We start from the raw sequence: 985 nt of genomic DNA on the forward strand, positions 1-985 counted from the left end.
CCCTTTTCCTCACAGCTCTTTCCTCTATTTCCCTTGATTCTCCTCCTGTCCTCCTTGCTTCTTAAAGAGATCCACTAGAGGACAGTGGAATTTGTGGGACAGGTGGTTGAGATGCTTTGATCCTAGCTGAGATCCTGTTGAGCTACAAAGCTTTCTCTCACTACACTCCAGCCCCTGCCTCCTGCCCACTGCATCTGCTTACAAAGAAGCACTACTATTCTGAAATGCTGTTTGAATCTACCATCGATGTCCATTGTGGGAAACAGAAATGTTATTCCCCAGGTTGTCTCCCCATAGTATACACCAAACTTAAAGGTGCTGTTTGTTAACACATGGTCAATGACTATACACTTAGAGGTCAACTGCTTAAAGGTTATCTCCCTGAAGGTTATCAGTCATCTAAAGCAATCAGACCCTATAGCCTATCCCAACCTAAGTAGAGCACACACCCTTCTGCTAAGGATAATAGATTGTTCCCCTGAAGGAAAGCCCAAAGACACCTAAGGTCAAGCCAACTCAGGATGACCACGGTTAGGCTGCCATCTTGACTCTAGAGCCCGCCCATCTTGTTACATTTGTGCCTTCCTGTTACAGGTATGCCCCTAGTGCCTCCCCTTCCTATTGTTCATGCACCCGTAGCTCGTCCCCTTCCTGTCGCAAGTATGCCTATTGTACAACCCCTTCCTGTTCCGCATGTGGTTACCTGTCACTAGGGGGCCTTACATACCCCTTGGGTGTATATAAGCCGTGGTTGGAAATATATTCTCTGTCTGCGCAGATCTGGCTGCTGAAGTCAAGATGGTCCTGGAGGTGAGCAATCACGTGCTTTATCTTGTCTGATGTCTCTAACCTCAATTACACAACTGCCCCTTGGACCCATTTAATTGTGGGGGCTGGTACCCCCAGCCCATAAAAGCAGCAGTCAAGAAATCAAAAGGCACATGTCATTAGGAAAATATCTACAAAAACTCTGTCACGTGGTAAG

The sequence above is a fragment of the Echinops telfairi genome, unplaced genomic scaffold, assembly GCF_000313985.2.
Source record: "Echinops telfairi isolate 266 unplaced genomic scaffold, ASM31398v2 ScPeMD7_2186;HRSCAF=2738, whole genome shotgun sequence".
Classification (NCBI taxonomy): Eukaryota; Metazoa; Chordata; class Mammalia; order Afrosoricida; family Tenrecidae; genus Echinops; species Echinops telfairi.